The sequence below is a fragment of the Pseudorasbora parva genome, chromosome 8 (assembly GCF_024679245.1).
Source record: "Pseudorasbora parva isolate DD20220531a chromosome 8, ASM2467924v1, whole genome shotgun sequence".
NCBI classification, from domain to species: Eukaryota; Metazoa; Chordata; class Actinopteri; order Cypriniformes; family Gobionidae; genus Pseudorasbora; species Pseudorasbora parva.
Window position 1 is genome coordinate 27,659,703 of NC_090179.1, and position 19,804 is coordinate 27,679,506.

At 36.3% G+C, this 19,804-nt stretch overlaps 1 protein-coding gene and 1 long non-coding RNA gene across 2 annotated transcripts in view; one reads left to right on the forward strand and one right to left on the reverse strand.

The window, feature by feature from the left end:
• rtn4rl1b (reticulon 4 receptor-like 1b) overlaps positions 1–19,804 on the reverse strand; it is a 223,963-nt gene that overhangs the window by 95,431 nt on the left and 108,728 nt on the right. The gene's annotated exons all lie outside the window — the stretch shown is intronic.
• Positions 1,089–4,867, forward strand: LOC137085177 (uncharacterized). The gene is made up of 6 exons (XR_010906925.1): positions 1,089–1,772; positions 2,261–2,353; positions 2,963–3,105; positions 3,290–3,411; positions 3,925–4,045; positions 4,486–4,867. It is a non-coding gene; the product is annotated as an uncharacterized lncRNA (long non-coding RNA).

A 19,804-nucleotide genomic window follows, 5' to 3' on the forward strand; every position in this document is an offset into this window, starting at 1 on the left:
ATGCTCGTTCACATGACTGATCAAAGACGTGATCTGAGAGAATCGCAGACGGGTCGCCGATGCCTGCGAGATATTTGGCATGGTACATATCTGGACCTGTCTGCGATTCAAAATCCTGCTTTGTGAAATGTATTCTGACTGAAAATTACATCTGAGATGACCTACAGCCAACGAGAGAGCAAGATACAGGGCAGCGTCAGTTTTTTAATATTTGCCTGACCATTTGCTTAACAGCAGCTCATTGTTTCAAGACAAAATGTATAATTAAATTTCTAAAAATGCTAATACATTTTGATTATTTTTTCCCGTTTCCCTGACATGATGTATGCATGGCATGTGTGTGTTAAGTTAAAGGGGGAAAATGTCCCCAAAAAGACAGCAATATCCAAAAATGTTTGGTCCCCATGAGGAAAACATATCATAACTATCATACTAAATTGTTTTTGTTGTTGTTGTTGTTGTTGTTTGTTTTAAAATGTAAAAATGCAGAAAGTTATTTTCTTGTGATGGGTAAGTTTAGGGGAAGGGTTAGTTGCAGTTTGTACAGTGTAAAAATCATTATGTTTATGGAAAGTATCCAAAACACATTAAAACTCATTATTTCAGATGACTCTTTCTGCCAGACCTCATAGAGCTCACCTGTTCAGCCCACTCTACACAAGAGAGAGCCAGGCGGAGTGATGCATTAATAGAGAGAGAGAGAGAGAGAGAGAGAGAGAGAGAGAGAGAGAGAGAGAGAGAGAGAGGAGAGAAATCTGATCAAATAAGCCAATCATGTGTGGAGCAGTAATGAAGAGCCTGGAGGAGCAGCCTGCGTCCTCTCTCTCCAGATGCGTGTAAGGTACTTTGTGTTGCGATGAGGAGATGAAGGGAGTTTGTGGAACTTTCCATAATTGCTTCTGATAAGGGTTTAAAGCAAACACAGTGAGTGAAATGATGGGAGAGAAACTTTTTCCCCCTGCTCGTCTCAATGAACTGAATCCAGGAGGGGGAAACATTAGAATCTCGTCATCTCAGCAATGGCTGCTCAATTCACTCAGTCTCCAGCCTTCTTTGGGCTCAATTACACTCTATTTTCTCAACACAGTCTCACCCCTACTCGTCAAATGTTGCCGAACGGTCAAGGGACCCTGACGTCAGCTGTTGACGCACAGGGTACCCCTAAATCGGCATTTTTCGACGTACTGGGTAATCCACTGATTTCAATGAGAAACCTAGGACGTCATAAACAGACGTGTTGGGCATGTGCATGTTATCGTCATGATGGAATTTATTGGGTTATAATTTTTCCATTATGACATGTTGGAGTGTGATTCTCAATTTAATCAGCCAGCACAATTGTATTTACATTTATTTACGCTATGATACACGTTTGAAACAGTAGTCAAACCCCACCCCGCCCTAAACCTACCCATTTGCGTATTATATGATATAAAACACAGGCTGTAACAGACAACAGGCACACTTTATTGAAAAAGTCCAACTATTCCGAGGCCAAACGATTGAATTGTGCGAAGAAAAGACCCAAAAGCAATCACCGTCTCTATCCGCGGCGCGCGGCGCGCGGCCCGCGCCCGTGCGTCACACTGAAGACGCCACAGGTAGACCCCTCGGCGTCACGCGATGGACGAACTGGGAACCCAATTGCTTTCAGTGGGAAACCTTTGGCGTCAACATTAGACGGCAATTCTATCGGTATGAAATCGCGCTGAAGAAGTCTCATTCAGAACACATCGCGATGTTTGGCATCAGATCACGTGTGCCACATGTTGGTGAGTAGTCATACACATTATGTCCTAATATTTGATATAAAGTATTTTCTGCTTGTCGTTATCGATCATGTTCAGTCACTGCATTGTATCTGTCATCATCTCCACTGAGGCTTTGCATTTCTTTGCTTTCTAAATAAACACACCTTGCTAATAGGGTAATTTAACACTGTCACGTGACGTGCTATAGACCTTTAAACAGTTGTTAATATTTAATAATAATTACTAGTGTAGTTCCAACGTGGCATTTGTAGTAGAAGCACAATAAAAATAAAAATAAACAACACTTGCCACGCGTTTACCACAGTATTGGTAGTTTTAATGTGATATTTGTTGTAAATAAACAGTAGCCACAACAATTACCATGCTTTAAATGCATTTTAATGTAAAATCCAAATATTGTTATTTAAATAGTATACTTTATAATGCTATATATTATATATTATGACTTTTTTCTCTCTTTCTTTCTTTTTTTTTTTTTACCTGAAAAGACCAAAAGGGCCTCTCGGACTCAGTCAACCCATTCTTGTTTGTGGAGAAGTAACAGAGAAAACCGAAAGCTGCAACAGCAAATATTTGTAATGGTATGTATGAGTTGGTTTGAACCCTTTATCAAACATTTTATTTAGCATTTGTTGTTACTTATTCTTACAAATCCTATAGCTCAATCAGTAAGAACATATTCCCAAAGTCTTAATAATTCACAAGATTTAACAAGTTGTCAAATTCGTATGATTCTCGTACATATAGCTCTGAAAAAAATTAAGAGACCACTTAACATGGATTTCTAAATGTTAAGTGGTCTCTTAATTTTTTTTTCCAGAGCTGTATTTGTATATGAAGAGTTCAGATGCAAAAGCCTCAAAAAGCCACTTCGGTCACATGACATCAGATATTCGATTATTTTTTCTTAATCAGATCAGTTGCAATGTTTATAACGTCCCGTTTGCATGTAAATAATTTATGTGATCACAAAATCAAGTGAGTTATCTACATTTTCAAACAAATTCATATGATATAGCTTGCTATTATATACTTTTAATAATGGGAATGCACACATATCTGTGAACTTACTAAATACATGTATTTAACATTTAATTATGCAACGTTTTTTTACAGCAAGAAACAGTTATGTATGAACTCACAACTTGCATGCAATGTAATACAATTTCCTCTTTCTTTCTGTCTTGCAGGATTACTTGCAGATTACTTTTATTTATTTATTTTTGTTTAAAAGATCTCTACAATATCAAACTCAACAGCTCTTTTAAGAGTCAACCCTCACAAGAGCTTCTAGTGATTCTCAGCGAATCTTGCCGTAATCAGCCCTTCACAGGTAAAGTTGAATATTATCAATATCAGTATATATACTAAAGTATATACAGTTTTAATATATATACTAATCAAATGCTCACCTTAATCTTATGATAAATTAACTTTATTGTAACTGTCTTAATTTATATGTTTTAAAAACAATAGTATTTGCTTCACAGAGTAAGTGAGACTTTCTTGTTTTACAGAAGAGAAGAAAGACCAGACCTTATATCGAAGCAAGCTAAGAAAATAAGTCATTTGTTTAGGGTGAGGAAGGAAGATGGACATCTTGTGCCCGAAGAAGACAGAAAAGTGCGCAAGTCCATTGGTATGTCTTGTATTGAAGCAATGCTGTAATATGTAGTACAAAATTTGATGTTGATCTCTCAAAGGACTATTCATTTCAACAGTGATCATTCTTTCTACTCTGATAAAATACGTACCATTATTCATGTCTAAATCTTTTAATAACTCCTAAAATAAGCAAATGAGGTTCTGTATCTTGGATTTATTTAAAATGGTAAATATTTGTTTTCCCTTTTTGATACAATTATTATTACACTTTTGGCCTTCAGTTCTTAAAAACTGCACCGTCTGTTTGTCTTAGATAAAAGCAGACAAGTGTGGGAAAAAGCATTTAGTTGTTATAAACTCCATGTATTTCTCCATTGTTTTGTAGACCATGGATGGTTCTGGGTAGCTTTAGAAGATAATGAGTTGGGACATATTAGGAATCGAATAGTAAATGTTCTTTGAATTATGTGTAATATCTGGTTAGTTCTTTGGCTTGAAACAAGGCCTTATACTCCACAGACTAAACACATTGCATTTGTGTTTTAAGATGGATAGCAAGAGAAGGCACAAATTCTACAGGAAAAAGATGTGCTGCCAAGGAGGAATACAAGAGGCAAAAACTCTGCTCTCTGAGAACTATACATGGCCATGGGTGCTTCATAAGCATGGTAAGTCTGGTGCCTGGGTACCTATTTCTTAATTCTGTCCATGAAAGTTGTATTGCAGTATTTTAACAATTTTATATTGTCAAGGCTATCACAAGTGATGCTCTTGAAACAAGTAACTAAAGAAATCTAGCATCACTGACAAAGGCTCAGAAGAGACCATGCCTTTCTAAAAGATCTTTTAAAAGATCTACTGTTTAAAAGGTTGCTGTTGATATGGGTAAATTAGTTTTTGTTCAGTACTTGGCTAATATTATGGGCTGCAATATTATACATAATGCTTCAATGTGTATATTATTTTATGTACTGACTGCTGCTTTGTAAATTTAAATCAGGAATTGGCATTTCTGCCCATTTTGAGGTGGAGAGTTTACTGAAGAACATAGGTTAACCTGACTGTACATTAAACTTAATCTGAATTGTGTTTGTTGTTGTACTTTTAGACCAGGACTGGAGAACACCGGATTATACGACTTCTTCCTCTGGTTGAAATAAGGCTACACAACATCAGTGATCACATCATCTGTACATTGATTATACTGTAGGGTACAAGTGGGCGAACTGTTTAGAAGAAGAAGAACATGAACATGATAGAGGGAAGAGACAGAAACCAGTCTAGTTGTAATAATGAATCATTATTTTCCAACACTATATCAAATCTGTTTTCTGTATCATAGTTGACTGGATGGGATTATGTGGCACTCATTTGTGTGGCTTCAGCAGCTGTGAATGGATTAATATGATGTTAATGTGTTTTTTAAAACCCATTTTTATTTATCTTGAATCTTATTTGACTTTATTCTACTTTATTAACTGTATACTGTATCCTCCAATAAAGTGTTGAGTGATAAAGTATGGTGAGTATTGTGTATGGTGTTTGGTACAGTAAATACACATTCAACCAGTTTATTTAGGTTATCTTATTAATTACCAAGAATATTTTACTTGAGAAGTAAACATTTTTTATCTGGTTATATTATATTTGGTACAATGCTCCAAAAAGTTGTATATACTTGCATGCTGTGACAAGTATGTCAGTTTTCAGTGAAATAAAGGGAAGGATTACAAACACTTCAAGCCTAACTGAAGATGATCCATGTTGATCATTCTGGTACATCTACTACTGCAATAAAAATTAAAGCATGCACATTTTCGATGCCAGGTACGTGAAGAGGGTGTAGATGAAATTGTGACAATGTCTCTTGTTATTTTACTTAATGGTGCATTGTCCTATATTTAATAGTAATAATGAAGTGTAAATAATATAAATTGTTTTTGTTTACTCTGGAAAATGGATAATGGCAAGTTGTTGCAGGTTCATCCATTATATTTATTAGTGTTTATCCATAAAAGAAAAGAAAACTTAATAATTATTATTTTAAAACATTTCTTTCAAATATTTCTGTATTTCATCAGATGGTCTCACAATATCAAAACCTATACACAAGCATGACGTTAGAATAGAAAAGACAAAATACTCTGATATTTAAATGTGACTCAAAGTTTGTTGTCCGTGATGAGGAGAATATATCTGTGTATGTTGTACTGCCCTTACACCTCCAGGGACCCAGTAGTGGCCCCTGGAAGAGCAAAAAAAAAAGCATATTTCAAATGGCTTTAACTCAAAGTCTGGTTAGCGTATCACAGAGAAAATTGGCAGGACAACTGCATATGCAATGTTTACTAAATAATGTTGGCCACAGTTTTCAGACATATATGGAAAGCTGCCATAAAGGTTTATTTAAAAGTGCTCACAGTAAAATATACAATTTCAGCTTGGCCCTCATATATGTCATAAAGGTTTACACAATGAACATATTTTAATATCCAGTTGTCCATTAAATATGTAATTTACTTAACATTTATTGTTTCATTATGAAACCTTTTAAACTACATTACCCATATATCTGTCATTGTATCAATGCAATGGGAAACATGGCGCTGTAGTTCATAGAAGTGTGCTGAAATGCTTAGGGTTAGGGTTGGGTTCTCAGTAAAGGAGTCATTTCTCACAACATAGCGACACTTTATAGTTAGCTTAACGTATAACTGACGTAATAATAACACCAAAACATACTTTGTAACATGAAACGCCGTTTTATATGGTTAAAACAGATAGTCCAATCACAGCGCGTTCTGCGATAAAGTCACAGCCAATGACAACCCAGCTGAACAGAGGCGTCACACTTCCTTGTCCATTTATGGTAAATTATATCACATCTCATCCGGTTCAACTGAAGGGGTAGATTCCTTAAATATTTAATATTTAGGCTGCTAAATATTTATTTATTCTAATTAAATAATAAAACTCACATTTTAAAACGAAAGTCTTCTTTGTGTGGTTAAACTGATGCATAATAAATATATTTGAAAGAGAAACCTTTTTCTATGCAATGGTCTACAAGCATAAACTTCTTTAAGCCATCCTTTACAATCTGACCTCTTGGAATTAAAACAAATATAACAAAAGCACAATGAATGCACACAATTTTGTAAGCATATTCCAATATTTAATGTCAAACAGTTTAAATACAAATGTAGTGCCCATATATATATATATATATATATATATATATATATATATATATATATATATATATATATATATATATATATATATATATATATATATATATATATATATATATATATATATATATATGCAAAAAAATAACATTTTACATTCTAAACTTTAATACTATATATTTGCAATTATTGTTCACTTTTATTGTAACTAAATTAAATGCCAATTAAAATAGTTGATGATTATTGTAAATGTTAACCATTTTCAGTAAGAAAATACTTCTATAAAGTACATTCATGTTACAGTTACATTAACAAGGTAGTGATATAATGATAGTGAAATAATGATAGAGGTAGTTATGGTGGACATGTACTTTAGTGACCATTGTAATAAAAGTTTTAATAAATAATTAATGATTTCAAAAGGTATTAACTCTCACTATCTTCATTTGTTCAAACAAACAACAAATGCAGAAATATACATTGGACTATGGCATCATGAAGTCAATGCATGACTAGAACTAGTGGATGGCAATAGATATGTCCTTCACTAAAACTCCTGATGATAAAGGCATAGGCAGACATCAAGAACAGTTTATGAATGTTGGTTCTGCATATATCAAAGAGATCATAAGACTCTACAGACTCCACGTGAAGACTTTGAGACACTGTGACAGAGCAAAGGGTGCACTTCACTGGACATGTCCTATGCATGTCCAAACAACAACACTCAAAAACACTTATGAAGTGGACACCACCAGGAGGACGCACGAGATAGGGAAAACCAAGGAAGATATGAGACAGATGTTTCACGAAGACCTCAATGCCGGTGTTCCATGAGAAGATGTGAAAACGTGGCCACAGATCGAATATGTTGGAGGACACATGTTGCCCAATGTGCCCAGGACAGGACATGATGATGATGTTGTCAGTTTATACATAACTGTAGGATTTATTTCTGTAAAAAACGTTGCATAATTAAATGTTAAATACATTTATGTAGTAAGTTCACAGATATGTGTGCATTCCCATTATTAAAAGTATATAATAGCAAGCTATATCATATGAATTTGTTTGAAAATGTAGATAACTCACTTGATTTTGTGATCACATAAATTATTTACATGCAAACGGGACGTTATAAACATTGCAACTGATCTGATTAAGAAAAAATAATCGAATATCTGATGTCATGTGACCGAAGTGGCTTTTTGAGGCTTTTGCATCTGAACTCTTCATATACAAATACAGCTCTGGAAAAAAAAATTAACAGACCACTTAACATTTAGAAATCCATGTTAAGTGGTCTCTTAATTTTTTTCAGAGCTATATGTACGAGAATCATACGAATTTGACAACTTGTTAAATCTTGTGAATTATTAAGACTTTGGGAATATGTTCTTACTGATTGAGCTATAGGATAAGAATAAGTAACAACAAATGCTAAATAAAATGTTTGATAAAGGGTTCAAACCAACTCATACATACCATTACAAATATTTGCTGTTGCAGCTTTCGGTTTTCTCTGTTACTTCTCCACAAACAAGAATGGGTTGACTGAGTCCGAGAGGCCCTTTTGGTCTTTTCAGGTAAAAAAAAAAAAGAAAGAAAGAGAGAAAAAAGTCATAATATATAATATATAGCATTATAAAGTATACTATTTAAATAACAATATTTGGATTTTACATTAAAATGCATTTAAAGCATGGTAATTGTTGTGGCTACTGTTTATTTACAACAAATATCACATTAAAACTACCAATACCGTGGTAAACGCGTGGCAAGTGTTGTTTTTTTTTATTTTTATTGTGCTTCTACTACAAATGCCACGTTGGAACTACACTAGTAATTATTATTAAATATTTTAACAACTGTTTAAAGGTCTATAGCACGTCACGTGACAGTGTTAAATTACCCTATTGGCAAGGTGTGTTTATTTAGAAAGCAAAGAAATGCAAAGCCTCAGTGGAGATGATGACAGATACAATGCAGTGACTGAACATGATCGATAACGACAAGCAGAAAATACTTTATATCAAATATTAGGACATAATGTGTATGACTACTCACCAACATGTGGCACACGTGATCTGATGCCAAACATCGCGATGTGTTCTGAATGAGACTTCTTCAGCGCGATTTCATACCGATAGAATTGCTGTCTAATGTTGACGCCAAAGGTTTCCCACTGAAAGCAATTGGGTTCCCAGTTCGTCCATCGCGTGACGCCGAGGGGTCTACCTGTGGCGTCTTCAGTGTGACGCCGGGGCGCGCGCGGCGCGGACAGAGACGGTGATTGCTTTTGGGTCTTTTCTTCGCACAATTCAATCGTTTGGCCTCGGAATAGTTGGACTTTTTCAATAAAGTGTGCCTGTTGTCTGTTACAGCCTGTGTTTTATATCATATAATACGCAAATGGGTAGGTTAGGGCGGGGTGGGGTTTGACTACTGTTTCAAACGTGTATCATAGCGTAAATAAATGTAAATACAATTGTGCTGGCTGATTAAATTGAGAATCACACTCCAACATGTCATAATGGAAAAATTATAACCCAATATATTCCATCATAACGATAACATTCACATGCCCAACACGTCTGTTTATGACGTCCTAGGTTTCTCATTGAAATCAGTGGATTACCCAGTACGTCGAAAAATGCCGATTTAGGGGTACCCTGTGCGTCAACAGCTGACGTCAGGGTCCCTTGACCGTTCGGCAACATTTGACGAGTAGGGGTGAGACTGTGTTGATTTTCTCAACGAGCACTTCAATTTCTTTGTTAACGTTTTATATCTGTTCATACCCTCTGGCCTAATAACATTTGCTAAATTAACTTCTGATGGAAGCCGCATATTTAACAAAAAGCTTGAGCTTCGTTTCGGCATACAAATCTCGGATTTAAAAAAATGAGCAGCCACAGTCCATATAAACAAACTCATTTTTTTAGCATTTAATCCTGTCATGTTAATCTGACATGTTCTCTTAACCCTTAACCGACGGTTTAATCCCGTTTCCGGCATTGTGGGCATTTCATACCTGCTGTATTTTGCATGGATTCTGTCATTTTCTATCATCTGTGACATCCTTTAATTTCCCTGTAAACAACTGCATTGTTATTTGCTATGATGTTTTGGGTTGGATCCAGTTTAAATTGGATATTTAAAATAATAATGATTAATCATTAAAAATCACTTATTTATTTATGTATAACGGTTTTACTTATTCACAAAACAAATATTAAAGAATGGACCACTACACATGAGCAGATCTGCTCTGTGCTCCATAACGACAATAAAAGCCACAATGTAATTTTAGCCCTTATCACTCCACTATATTTCAAGTCTGCTAAAGTCACATTATATCTCTGTGTGAAGTACAGAAAATGCTAGCCTTTAGTCACTGAAAATATTTCAGCCCTCCATTGCTAAATACATACATTTTAGTGAACAAAATATACATTTTTTTCAAATAAAAGCTGTTCTTAAGGATGTTTTAATCATTAAATAAATCTGAATCATGGGTTCCCATAAAAATATTAAGCAGCACAACTATACATCTTCAAAATTTATAATAATAATATTTCTTGATCACAGATCAGCATATTAAGGAGCATTCACGCCATGCCATAATTACAGTAAATCACTGATTCTTGAGATAAGGGACAAAACATGTTTTAGATGTTAAAAAAAAATTGTAAACTAACACTACATATATATACATAAGTCTTCAGTTATTTAATATTGGTTTTCAGTAAATGATCTAAATTATAAAATACATTCTCTGTTTATTTTGTGTTTGTTTCCAGTTTCTAAATTCCTTAATTCTCCTCTGTGCTTATAATATAAAAAATATATCACCAATGTTCTTAGGCAATTAACACATAATATTGTATAGTTCCATTGATGTTTGAACATTTTTACGTAATAAATTGAAAAAAGAATAAGACATTGCTCATTAAAAATTAACAAAAACCTTCACATGACAGTGTAAAATACTGATAGATTTGACAAATACTGACGATGTTGACAAAGATCGAGCTTGGGCCAAATATACAGTATATATAAAGAGAATCATGAAACAGCATTAGAAGATTTCCCCATATGCAAAAAAGTAAAACAAAAAATAATTAAATCACATTATACAGACTTTTTGAGAGCACTTGTCAACCATCAGACATAAAACATGTCAGAGCTTTTCCCACCTTAACTACATGTTGTAAAGTGAGTTTGAGTTTTTTCCCCACAGTTGTAGCTGCCTTAATAAACATAAAAATGGCAAGATTTATCCCACAGCTATTGACAGAAACTACTACACTGTGATGACATGTTAAGGCTGTCAGATTTATCTATAGAACATAGTCAAGGGATAATTTAAGTAATGATTTGATGTAAAATGCCACTAGAATTGCCTGACATACTGTTACAGTGTCTTTTGTAACTGGTAGTGAGCTGTTATTCTATAATAAAAAAAAGGATAATTTAATAAAGCAGTAGTAACACGTGGCAAGTACCTGGCAAGTATCTTCATTCGCCAACTTGCAACACAGACCGCCTTGCTAAAATACACATAGTGTGGGAAATGCAAAATGGATAAAAATGACTCAAAAAATATTAATGGCATGTTTGAGTCATGCTCTTAATGAACTATGTTTTATTTCCTCTTTTCATATTGTGAATGATAAATATTTAAATTAGTTTGTTACACAATGGAGCCTAACTTATTGTATTTTTTTACACTCTTATTCCCTGGCATCCCCATATACTAAACTGCATTTTTCTTTTTAAATGGTTTGCGTGCTGGAGGTACGCTATTATGTCGCGTGCAGGGTGATGTTAACATTTAAGCTAGCCGGTGAGAGAAAAAGGCACTGTCAAAGAGTCTAAAGAGGAACACTGACAGCGAAAAAAGGGCATACAAAGAAGAATGGAAAGACAACAGTGCATCCTACCTGGTTTTGTGAACGCAAAGCCGGTGTGTCTTATCTGCAACAAGGTTTTCGCTGTTTGTAAAGAATGCCAAGATGGCACCACAAGACGACACATGGCACTTTTACCACCTCTAGTTGTCAACCACTGACCTGTTCTCCATGAGGATATACACTTCATCCAAAGCCCTTGAACATCTTTTAAATCGCCAATGGCATCGGCCAAGTTAAATGATAGCATGAAACACCTGAGCCCATGAAGTAAATGGTTTACAGTGGGCAAAAGGGCTGTAAATCTTTCTTTCCCTGCCCCTGACCTCCATACATTTTAGCTTCTTCCTTTCTTCAAGGCTTTGTCCCACACATTTCAACCATTATGGAACACCATACTTCACATCAGTCCTTCCGATGTATTGTGAATGACAGAGAGAGGGATAAAGACCAGGAGAAAAGAGGGAGACATGCTACCTCTGGGTATAAGAGTCTCTTGAGTTTTGCACCTTGATATTCAGCAGATTCCATTTCCTCTACGCATGTCATCAATAGATTCTCTGAGGTTTGTCATCTTCTGAGTTTATCTTCCTCCAAGCTCTCCTTTTATTCTTCTTTGCTATTTTTCCCCTAGCTTCTTCGTCCTCATTCCACACCTGTTCTTATCAAAGGCTTAGTCTTTTTATTATCAGTACTCTCTACTTATATAGGCTTAGAGGATTATGTTTCCCAAAAGGAATTTCCTGGTGTCACTGTATTTAATTATCCATGCAAATGAAAACCTAAGCCAAGAGACGAAACAAAACCAAATAATTAAACATGTCTCAGATCTGCAGAAAATCTCGAAAGAACAAGAAACATTTGAGGTTTTAAATCAGTTGCATGTATTAAGGTGTTAGATTGTAACTTCTGACCGTGCATGTGCTGGAGGAGAACATCTCGGATGCAAAGCAATATTTGATGTTCCCTTATCTGGGCATGAGAGAACACGTTTGGTCAACAGCTGAACTGAGGTGGTACCTACTTGTCCAGGAAAGGTGAGATTAATCCTTCCCCCCTCACGCCGTCTTACAGCTGCTACATTAAATGCATTCATGCAGAGCCGAGACCCCTGTAACTAGTTTTCTAAAGGACCTGATTTTTCCTCAAAATATGTTTAGTCATAGTTTTTGTATTTTGATGAAAATATTCTTTAAAATCAACTGCCATAATTCAAATGAATACATTTTAGTTAAGTGGTGCCTAATTTTAAATTATACAAAATAATTTGAAATGAAAGTGCAAACTCTAACTAAATATTTAAAGTATTTTTTTAAACTTACATATTGAGTAAAACATGTAAACACTTTGCTTTTTGTGATAACCTGAGCTCCTAATTATAATGAGCGCAATTAAATATTTTGGTTCATTTATGCTTAAGTTGTTTATTATTTTAGTGCTTTGCAAAGAGAAAACATATTCACATTCACGTGAAGTAGGAATAGAGTGTGTGTGTGTGTGTGTGTGTGTGTATGGCACTGATGAGCCAAAACATTATGACCAATCACTTGTGAAACGAATATTGTTAATCTCCTAACAAGGCCACATATTAGGGTCTGGGTAAAGATTAAAGGGAAAGCAAAAATTTGTTCTCATTAACATTGTGTTGGATGCATAAAAAATAGGCAGGAAAAAAGACCTGAGTACAACTACGTTCAGACCGTCAGGTCTGACCAAGTCCAATTTTTGTGCATATCCGATTGAAATCCATTCAGATTTAGCGAGTCTGAACAGCCAAAAATCATGTGAAATGCGTTTCAAATCGTATTTCTGAAAATCCGTTTCAGTCTGAACGCTTGGATTGGATTTTCCGTGGTTTATGTGACTTTCTCACACCAATGTAAACGTCCGCCGTCGTACATGGTGAAAGTCGCTGCAGAAACAAGGTTGTGTTGTTTCAAAGTGAACTGGACGAGCAGAATAATAAAAGGCTATACTGAAGACATGTTTTGAAGCAATAAATTCATATCAGCCTATAATTGCCAATACCAGCCTATGTGTTTCTTCTGCTGCCTCAGAAGACACAGTAGTCCAGCATGCGGCGGGTACACAATGTCATGTTGTAAATAAGACAACATCTGTATTGCAAACCCTTCCATATACGGTTGTTTGTTTTTGGTATATACCAACTCTGCATCATTGCCATAGAAATGCAGTCCTTTAATCTTGAAAAACGAAAGAGCAGCACAGACAAACAGATCAAATGAACAGTTACCATACACAATATGGGCGTCAATAATTTTAGATTAGATTCCAATCAGATACACAAATAATCAGATTTGGACTGACAGTGTAAACGTAGCCTTATGCATATACACGGCAACTTTTTGAGAAATGTTGCTGAGCAATTTTGCCACATGATGTTGCTGTGGGCATTTTCCCATTGAGAATGGGCAACACATTTCTTTTTGGATATCCTGACAGAAATGTGTTGCCTATTCTCAATGGAAAAATGCCCAAGCAACATCTTTCAGCAACATTGCTCAAAAAGTGTATCATCAGCTTTAGACAAGGGCCAAATTGTTATGGCAAAGGTAACTGGGTCAGAGTATCTCTGAAACACCAAGGGTTGCTCCTGGTCAGCAATGGTGAGAATTTTCCAACAGTGATCCGAGGAGGGACAAACCACAAACCGGCGACAGGGTGTTGGGCGCCCAAGGTTTATCGATGCACAAGGGCAACGAAGGCTATCTTGTGTGGTCTGAGCCAACAGAAGGTCTACTGTGGCACAGGTCAAACCAAATTTCAATGACAGTTATGAGAGGAATGTGTCACAACACAGTGCATTGCAAGCGAGAGTCAGAACTGGACCTTGGAGCAGTGGAAGAAGGTCTTCTTCTCTGAAGGTGCTCTGTTTTCACGTGGACGGTTGTGTACGTGTGCGCCGTTTACTTGGGGAAGTGATGGCCCTACAGGATGCAATGTGGGATGATGACAAGTCGGTGGAGGGAGTGTGATGCTCTGGGAAATTTTCTGTGGGGAAATGTTGGGTCATGTGAACGTAAATTGGACACGTGCCAATAAACCCCTTTATAACCCCTTTTTTAGCAGGATAATGCACACTGCACGCATTGTTCAGGAATGGTTTGACAAACATGATCAAGAGTTCAAGGTGTTGCCCCTTACCTCCGAATTTCCCAGATCTCAATCCAATTGAGTTCAATCTACAGCAGATCCACCTTGCAACCTTTGCTTTGTTGCCAGATACAACAGGACACCTTCAGGGGTCTTATAAGCCATGTTTTCACTGTCTAAAACTGTACACACAAACTGTATATTCTGCCCCCTACACTAACCCATTTTATATTTTCAAAAAGATCATTCTGGACCAAAAAACTAAAAGTCCCCGCAAGGTCAAAATATACTTGTATTACTATACTTGTGGGGACATTTGGTCCCAATAACATAGGAAATACCTGTCACACACACTTTGTTTTTGTGAAATGTTGGGGACATTCCATAGGCATCGACATACAAACCATATGTTATACCCCCTACGCTGCCCCTGCCCCTAAACCGACCCATCACAGGAACCATTGTGCATTTTTACTTTCTCAAAAAAATAAAAAAGATAATTCTGTATGATTTATTAGCCTTTTGAAAAGGGGGGACATGGGTAATGTCCTAATATTTCACCCTCTCCTTGCAATACACAGTGTTGGGGGTAACGCATTACAAGTAACTTGAGTTACATAAATAGATTACTTTTTCAAGTTACTAGTAAAGTAACACATTACTTTTAACATTTACAACAAAATTACTTTTTCAAAAAAATAACAAAAGTTACTTTTTCACATTTATTTGACTGACGGCTCTCTTCTCCTCATGTTGAGAGAAATCGAGAGTAAGTGCAAAGACTTTGTGTGTGAACAGGTTATTGTAGTTCTTGACTAAATGTGAGCATTTATTCATCTCACTTGCACAACTCCTCAAAATGAATAAAACCAGCCAAATGCAAAATCAGAATACTATGCAAACCTCCAATTAAATATTTAAATAAGTATTTTTATGCATTTAATATAACTTTATGGACCAATGTTTTGCTGCTACTTTCTATGATTCAATTAAACCAAGAGAAAAAATTACTTTAGATTTCATGTGTGTTAAACTTTTTTCTCCTGCATCCTATTTTCCATTATCAGAACGGCAGAGCAGCTGAAAGGTTTGTTTGAGCAGTGCCCTCTACTGTACACGTGTGAATTAGCATTTTTACCTCGCGGACTGAGGTTTATTATTTCAATTTTAGTGTAAAGAGGTCTTCACATTTGCACAAAAATATAACTTTTTTTGTTATAAAAACAAAAGGTAAGAAAAAGTAATGCCGCAATACTTTTCTTAAAAAGTAACTAAGTAACTCAATTAGTTACTTTTTGAGGGGGTAACGCAATTGTGGTGTGACAGGCAGCGGGGCGAGGGACCGCGAGACGAGACCGGTGTGCCACGCAGCTGGCACTCATGAACGTTAATCACCGGCCCGCTCTCGCGGTCCCTCGCCCCGCTGCCTGTCACACCACAGCAATATTGTAATGCATTACTTTTCAAAGTAACTTTCCCCAACACTGGTAATACATACTTCATACACATGCATTATACACATTTGTGTCCTGATATTTTGCCAAAACAAGCACAAGCACACACACTCACACACACACTATTTTTTAAAAGTTGTACATTTAAAAATGTATGCTTTTTTAAGAATAGTTTTACATCAACAATATGCTTAATTAAAGTAGTTAATATTATGGATGTTCATTTCTTGTCGCTGTTATCACTGAAAAAAATAATAATAATCTAGTTAAATATTTTCGTCAGTAATTTTGTTGACAAAAATGAACACTGCCCTTGCTCTCAGCCACTCTCTCATGCGCTCTTCTGCCACATGGCATTCAGAGCCGCCCCTCTAATCAGAATCATCAGCATGGTGACTCCGCACTGAATCGAGGCAGACAGATTTCAACACACAGCGTTCATCAGCACTTTTCGGGCCTTTAAACAGCTCACAGACTGTACAGTCACATCCAACTGCTCGCATCTCTCCATCCATCAGACGCGCCCATCTGCCTGCATGATTCAAATTCACACTCCCATTACGCACACTGGGGTGAGACAGCGCCGGGAACCGAGGGGAAAAAACACAGCCACCCGCTCTGCAAACGGGTGAAATTCCTCACATTATTCTCTTAAGTTTTTCATTAAGAGCCCAGGGATTTAATTTCCCTTTTTTTTTTTACCAACTTATAAAATCATCCCTTCTTGGCCTGATATCTTAGCACTGTGGTTTATTCTAATGAAAAAAGATTACATCTTGAATTAAAAACCGCTCATCCTCGGCCAGTGCTCCAGAAAGGAGCAAAGACAATCAAAAGACTCCTGATTTCGAACCGCTGTTTTTAACATTCACAACTCCGCATGATTTGTAGCATATGCTTATAGACTCTCATTCCCACTTCTGCTACATATATAATTACAACAAGTGTGAGTGTGTATTGCTTTTATGCAACCGTTTTAATAAACAAAGAGGGTAATACTGAGTACATGAAATTTAAGACCATATTTTCCTGTTACTTTGTCTAGTGTTTGCTCTGCTCATGACAATAGCTCTAAACAAAACCACAAATAATATTTTAGTATTATTTGTATACTGTTATAGTTTTGTCATTTTTATTTTAGTACTTTAACATTTTATTTCAATAGTTGCCAACGAAAAAATTATATTTTACATTCTTCTTATATTTATATTTTATTTTATTTCAGCTCTATTTCAGTTAATGAAAACAAGTTTTACTAGTTTAAGTTTTAGTACAATGACAACACTGGTCCCAAGTTTCTTTCATGAATGATCCAATGACTCGCTGATAAAGACAGTAGCTGAATTTGGAGTAGGAATTTTTTGGAGCTGAATTTGAACCGCCATTTCTGGCATGGAAGGTGGGCGCACTAACAATGACGCTAAAGACCACAGCCTACAGCACCAGAAATCAGGGCACTGAGGTTTATTTGCACAGATCTTAATAGCTGGCCTCCGTTACATAGGCTTTCTATTTATGCTATATCTTTATATGACAAAAGCAATAAAGTATTCGGTCAGCAAAACTCTGAACACAAACACTCCGAACACTCTTCATTTCTTAAGAAGGCCTTCATTGCCGTTCTCTGTTCTTTTCTCAAAGAAAAGCTTAACTTCAAGTCTTCAGAGTCGTGGCCAAAGCCGATTTTAAAAAGACCGCTGTTCACCAGCTTCTTTGTTTACAAGTAGCGTGCGGAACCTCCGCGACTCTGCCGTCATTATGTTAAGCCCGCCCACCGTCTCTATACACCATGTGATTGGTCTGACCAGAGTTTGGTTTTTCACAATCCAGCGGAGAGTTGCTAGACTACACTCGCGGCAAATTAGATTTTCTGCCGCTAGGGTGCGTCTACATTTCTAGGCTATTCATTTGCTTCATTCCTAAATAAATTGGTGTATACAAATGAATCTGTTTGTTGAGTGAATCTTTCACTGAATCACTTAAGGGCCGGTTCACACAGAACATACTTTTTCTGTTAAAAATGTGAGATGCAGGTCAGTGGAATGGGAAAAAAAGCTCAAGGTCTAGAAAACTTTTAATTGTGTAACCTTTTAACTTGAGCACCACGTTTTTAGAACAATGGTCAATTGGTATAGCACGAAAAACAATGGAAAAGTTGCGCAATGGAATGGAAAAACGCGCTCTATGTGACTGGCTCCTGTCAATTGTCGCCACCTACTGGTGTCAGTGCAGAAAGAGTCACTGAAAAATCCCCACCACTAACACACAGAGCCCTATTTTAACAATCTGGGCGCATGATCTGAAGTGCAACTTGTCCAAATTTACTACTGCTAGTTTAACAACAACAAAAAAAGTCAGTGAGTCAGGCACATGATCCAAAAGAGTTGTACATAGTGTCTTAATGAGTCATTGTTGTTAACCACTCCCCTCAAACCATTAGTCTGCTATGAGTGAGTGTTGGAGAGGAGGAGCACTGAAGTAAAGCCCTGCCCTCTGTTTAGTATTCCGTTTCATTTGGAAATATGTCACAGCACTGAAAAAACACACTTGGTACTTCCGGTTCACTGGGACTTTAAACAATATGGCGCTGAACATGAAAATGATAACTGCCTCGGGCTAAAAAACATTCGCGATGCATCTGGTGTCGCATTGCGCCGGGTGTATAGGGCCCACAGACTGACAGTCAAATGGGCAACAAGTTGAGTGATATAAGCAGTAAAACATCTCAGTGGTGCTGTTGTACAGTATATTAGGCATGCTGCCCAGTCAAATTCAAGGAATGTTGTAACTACGCATTTTGAAATATCTAAGTGTGGGTTTATTACCCAGTAGTCTGTGGAGGACTTCTTTGAAGGACACTTTTCCCTCTCTGCAAAGCCACTGAGGCTTATTTAAGTGCATTTGCATTTTTGGTCTTGAATGAAAGTCCCTGGATGTTCCTGAGAACAGTCAGCAGTGATTTATTTTTTTTATTTTTTGCGAAGCCCTCACAGTTTTAGCAGCTACTGTAGGCATTTACCTGCTTACCTTGCAGCTGTGAAACAAGGTATTTAACAGGGGAAGGTCAGGTGTAAAATAGAGATCCGCCACACTGCGTGACGAACCTCTGATGAGGAAATTTATCAAAACCGTTACCGTGTCTGGCAGTTTCTTTTTGCAGTACCTATTTCTCTCTCTCTCTCTCTCTCTCTCTCTCTCTCTCTCTCTCTCTCTCTCTCTCTCTCTCTCTCTCTCAACACAGATGTCAATTATAGATGCCTTTTAAATGAGATTATTACAATTATTAAAAATACTGTTGCATACATACTGACACATTGTTGGCCAATTGCTTCTCAATCAATCTTTATTGCCTATCTAACTGTCTAGATCAGTCTTAAAATGTGCATTATGTAGTATTTTTGCAGTAAAATATCCAAAGACCATTAGGCCACACAGCAAAAAACATGTTGGGAGATTTATCACCACGGGTGTTAAAATTATCACTTTCCGGGTGAACATACAGGTCCGTCTTTGCTAGTGTTAAAACAACACTGACGAAAGTGTTCGTTATACAAACACTGTGTTAGTGTTTCTTTTTAGTCACTCAAGGTGTTGAGAAATGTATTACTCATAAGTGTACATTTAACACTTTATGGTGATTAATCTCACACACCCAGTGTATTTAATGTTTATTTAATGTAAATACTTAAATACTAAAATGGCACTGTGAATGAAATTTAAAACAATTTATATATATTATTTTATTTTTTCCCCCC